The sequence below is a fragment of the Terrapene carolina genome, unplaced genomic scaffold, assembly GCF_002925995.2.
Source record: "Terrapene carolina triunguis isolate 2854851 unplaced genomic scaffold, T_m_triunguis-2.0 Scaffold751, whole genome shotgun sequence".
Lineage (NCBI taxonomy): Eukaryota > Metazoa > Chordata > Testudines > Emydidae > Terrapene > Terrapene triunguis.
In genome coordinates this window covers 2,647,819-2,652,528 of record NW_020665102.1, presented here as the reverse complement: position 1 = coordinate 2,652,528, position 4,710 = coordinate 2,647,819, and the positions used below count along the sequence as shown (strand labels likewise).

The 4,710-nt window shown below is 44.7% G+C and overlaps 1 non-coding gene across 1 annotated transcript; it reads left to right on the top strand.

The window, feature by feature from the left end:
* The first annotated feature begins 951 nt into the window (after positions 1 to 951).
* Positions 952 to 1,023, top strand: TRNAE-UUC. Its single transcript has one exon. It is a non-coding gene; the product is annotated as a tRNA-Glu (tRNA).
* Positions 1,024 to 4,710: the final 3,687 nt, after the last annotated feature.

Here is a 4,710-nt window from a genome sequence, read left to right as displayed (position 1 = left end):
TTGTTATGTGTCCAGTGAGCAAACCGGAGCTGTTACAAGGCTGGTTAGATGCTGCTTTCTAGACCAGAGAGCTGGGGTTGATTTAGAATGCTGTTGCCATCAGCTGGTCAGAGAAATCAGGAAGGGGGGATGGAATTTAGGATTCTCCTACCATGGGGAGGTGCTGTTGGGCTCATCTAGTGGGGGAGAGTCAGAAAAACGTCTCAGCTCCCAGAGAGGGAGCAGACAAGCCAGTTCCCTGCACACCACACACACATTTTCACAGGGAATCAGGTCCCCCTTGGGAAAAACTCAAAAGAAGCCTGGCTCCAGGAGTGTCAGAGAAGGGAATCACTGTTTGCCTTAAGAGGTGGGTGAGGGAAACCTGCAGGTCCTTAGATGCCTCCAGCTTCTGATGAAACCATTTGTGAGGAAGGTCTGGGGAAGCTGAGGAGAGGGAAAAAGGGCTTGCAGCTTTTGTGCAATCACCATGCTCCCAGCAGAAGGATCCGGGGGGTTCAGCACTTGGGCTGCTTGCTGCGGACACAGAACTCACAAGATAGCAAAGCTCAGAGCCCCATTACATGGAGTCAGAATGCGATCAGCTCACACCAAGGGGGAGCAACACCCCTCCCTTGGTCTCTATGCCAGAGCTCCTATCAACTCAGTGTCCTTCCTGGAAAAGCGTCCAGGTCGGCTGCTGAGAGGGTTACAATGGGGTAAATGAGGGCAGAGGAGGATTTTTCATCATGGGTTTTCTTTGCGTTGCTCTGTGATCCTGCTAGAGGAAGCATCATTTGAGTTTGTTTCAGTACCTTGGGTTGGGCTCTGGTTGTGACCCTGAGCACAGGGTTTCCTGCACTCTCTGCTCTTAGCCCCTGAGGGAATGGACAAAGGAGCAGCTTCAGAAATTGGACAGAAAATAGCCTAAGAAAGTGTAGCATAAGTGAGAAGAAAAGTAATACCATCATCTCCCTGGTAGTTTAGTGGTTAGGATTTAGCACTTTCACTGCCATGGCCTGGGTTCAATTCCCAGTCAGGGAAAAGGGGCTTTACTTCAAAAAACCTTCAATTATTCTTCACTTGTAATTTAAACAAATTCATGTTTTTTTCCTGATTCCCCCATCTTCTACATGATGTTGGGAAGGGCTTTGGAGACCATTAAAAAATCAAAGCTTCCCACTGACTAGTAGCAGAATGTGGGCATGTTTCCACTGTGCGACTCCAAGTCCAGGCTGCATGCCCTTTTACACAAATAGACATGTGCAAATTATTTCCCCCCCTTGCTAGCTAGTCTAACCAACATTATAATAACAATAATAGACTTTCAGGTTGACCCAAGATTAATATTTTTTTCCAATTTTCTTGCTGAAACAAAACCAAAAAATAATTTTGGGTCAACCAAAGTATTTCAGCAAATAAAATATTCATCCAAAAACGTTCATCCCATTCTACATACCAGTTTTTGGAAGTAACCATCCCGGAGAAACTGAAAATTAACCTTTTCCATTCCTGAGGTCTAGCTGCTGAAGTGTTCTAAGCATGGATGACGGGCCTTTCACCTATTGCCCACTGGTTACTACCTTGCTCAGGTATCTTCTGATGAAAGGCAATGTAGTATAGTGGCAGACCTACTTCTATCCCTCTGCCCACATAGGGGTGTTTATTTCACATTGCATGTAAAAATACAATAAATGCATTTTGTTGGTACCTAAACCTGGGATCAAGATGAAACATTGTGACTGTAAGTCAATGAGAAAATCTCTGCTGAGTTCTACAGAAGAAAGGTTTTCTCATCAGGTTCTAGCACATGATAAAAGTTCTGAAGGTTCTTAGAGCTTCCAGATACATAGGCCAGAATTTTCAGAAGGTCTCACACTCATCTCTAGATCCAGACGTTCAGACGAACTCAGCTCCCATTTAGGCACCAAAAATTTGGCCAGGTTTTCAGAAAGGCTGAACACACTGAGGGCTGAGCTATTTTGAAAACAAAAGGTGGTAGCAGTTGTGGGTGCTGGTTGCTTGGCCATCTGGCCCACTATGCAGGAGTTTGAGGTTCAATATTACTTTCTCAGAATGCTAGTAACCATCTTTTATTCACTTAAAAAGTGAGCAGGGAGACTACATATAAAAATCAGCTGTGCTTTAGAAGGTCTCTAGAAGTTGAAGGAGATGTGCCATCTCCACCTCCCTGAAGAGTTCATAAGAAGTTAAAGAAAACTAAGATTGATAAAGGGCTTGCCTAATAGTGTCAGGCTGGCCAAGTGGTTTAATGCCTCAAACTCATGGCTCTGTAGTCTGGGCTCCATATAGAGATGGGTGGTCAAATTGTGCTCCTGACACAATCCTTGCCTTCTATCTGAAGAAATAGTCTCATTTCAATTTCTCCTGTAACATTATAATACCAACTGCTTAGCATTTCTATGATAGAAGTTGGAGAGAATTCAAACATCTTCAAAAGTAGTGTATTCAGGGCATCTAGTTGGATAAATTCCAAGCTCCTTATCCAGAAGAGACTTGGCATAAATTGAGGGGAGGCAGGCTTGGCTATTCAATATACAGGTGGAGGGGGAAGGGTGCAATACATTAACAGTGTAGAATATGAGACTCATAATCCATGATTTTGAGTCATAAATGGGTGCCCTACCTACTCCAATTGTGTGCTCTGAGAGTTATCTCCTTGCTTTTCATTTAAGGCCAGGGAGGGATATTATAACCAAGTATTCTGGCAAAACTTTTTCCCCAGCCTGGTCAGTGAACCCTATGGTGAGAAACTTTCCGTGTATTTGACTGCATTTCGGTTTCTTGCATTGTTGGAGGGGCCCGAGGCGCTGGAAGGGAAATGTCCATGGAAAACTCAGACATTGCTGTTCTCCAAAAAAAGGCAGGTATTAGTTAGACACTATTGCTTCTAGTATTCCTGTGGAATCTGAGTCTAGATGAAGAAATCCTGTCTATTGTAGAGACAACCATTCCATTGTAAATGCAAATGAAATGAGAGCTGCAGCTCGAGTCAGCGCCTTTTTAAAATATTTGCTGAGAAAAAAGCCATTCTTTGCCTTTGTGATAAGGAAAAGGAGCCCTCTTTTCCTTTCAATTTCAAATGCGGAATTGAACCCAGTCCATGACTGTTAAAACACCAGAGCCCACCATTTAAAGCACCCAGTAGGGCTGTTTCTTTTTGACAGCTAGCTTTGGCTTCTCAGACTCCTACTTTGCCAATGTCAGATCCTGGTCCAGTCTCTATTGCCCTGAGCCCAAAAAATGGACGGCATGGTGTCACAAACTCAAATTATGCTTCAGGTTCCTCCATCAGCATCACAGGAGCAAAACAAAGAAATCACCAGAGGAGCAATTCTCCTCTGCTTTCATTTACCCCAGTGCAATCCTCTCTCCTTCTTCTTCTGTTTATAATCTGGAGGCTCCGTCAGGGGAAAAAAATCATTGAGCTGACAGTATTTCTGGGATAGAAACCCAGAGAGGGGGTTTGATGTCACCTGATGGGATGCTGATTCATTATAACAGGTCTCTTGGCTTTAGCTGCGCCCTAGCGCAGATCTCATTTTGTCAGCTCTGTGCTCTCAGGAAGCTAACAAAGGGCTGAACCCTGCTTCTCTCGGGCCACTGGTAACATGGTGATTGCACACCAGCTGCAAGCCCTTCTGTCCTCTCTTTGTCCTCCTCAGTTATCCCGGACCCTTTCCCAGAAATGGTTTTCATCAGATGCTGGAGGGACCTAAGGACCTGTAGGTTTCCCTCACCCACCTCTTAAGGCAAACAGTGAGTCCCTTCTCTGACACTCCTGGGGCCACATTTTCTTTGAGGAGCTTCTCCCCAGGGGGTCTGATGTCTTGCAAAAATGTGTGGGTGGCTTGGGGGGGATCGACTTTTCTACCCCCTCTCTGGGAGCTGAGAAGCTTTTTCTGACTGTCCCCCACTATCTGAGTCAAACAGCATCTCCCTCTGGTGGGAGAATACTAAATTTTACCCTCCCGTGCTCATTTCTCTGACCAGCTGGTAAATCAACCCCAGCTCTCGGGTCTAGAAACCAGCATCTAACCAGCCTTGTAATAGCCCCTGTTTGCTAGCTGGAGAGCGAAAGAACGAAGACAGAAGGCAAATGTCAGAAAAGGAATCTTAGTGTGCAAAGAAGCATCCTTAGGGCTCCTTTTACACTGTGACTGTGCCTTTGAAGAGTTGCTGTAAACAGCCTGGCTAACTCAATTGGTAGAACATAAGACTCTTACTTTCAGGGCTGTGGGTTTAAGCCCCAGGTGGGGTGCTTGATCTTACTGCCTTACGTGTCCTTTTTTGTTTATATGGTGAGCCCAAAATGAAATGCACTCTCTTGCCTCTCAACGATCTTACGCAGGAAATGGCTCTTCCCGTTAGTTTAGACAGAACAGGAAGAGAAAGCAAACTGACATTTCCATCTATTCAAGGGACACCATCATAGGACCTAACCACATCAGCCACACCATAAGGGGCTCATTCACCTGCACATCTACCAATGTGATATATGCCATCATGTGCCAGCAATGCCCCTCTGCCATGTACATTGGACAAACCGGACAGTGTCTACACAAAAGAATAAATAAACACAAATCAGACATCAAGAATTGTAACATTCAAAACCCAGTAGGAGAGCACTTCAATCTCTCTGGACACTCAATAACAGACTTAAAAGTGGCCATTTTTTAACAAAAAAACCTTCAAAAACAGACTTTAACA